We start from the raw sequence: 497 nt of genomic DNA on the forward strand, positions 1-497 counted from the left end.
AGAAATCACAGTGTACTTATTACCTTGCCTTCTGAGTAAAAAAAATATATATATCCACAGAGAACGAGAAAAAAAAAACACAGAGGGAACTAATGGCTTTTATATTCATGTAAATATGACTTTTATGTCAAACGGTTATATTCAGACTCGATAAAACCTGGTCTCCCCTTGTTTAGAAGTAATCTCACGCTAATACCAGTGTAAACAGAGCTTCCTTCTGCAAAGTATACAACGAAAACACACACATTGTGTGTAGCTTTTTGGTGTCATTGGGGATCGGTGAAGATCTAAAAAAATGATAATAAAAAAAAAAAGAAAGAATATAAATGAATAATTTTTCTTTTTAATTTTGTGAAAGTAATGGTGACCACTAACAGTAAAATAAACATACGAAGATAAAGGAAGCCTCTAAGTTTGAGTTCGATTGATGCGACGAATTTGTAAGTAATCTTGTAAGTACTGTAGTAGTGACCCATGACTGAAATAGAATGGACAAC

The sequence above is a fragment of the Penaeus monodon genome, chromosome 34, assembly GCF_015228065.2.
Source record: "Penaeus monodon isolate SGIC_2016 chromosome 34, NSTDA_Pmon_1, whole genome shotgun sequence".
NCBI lineage: Eukaryota > Metazoa > Arthropoda > Malacostraca > Decapoda > Penaeidae > Penaeus > Penaeus monodon.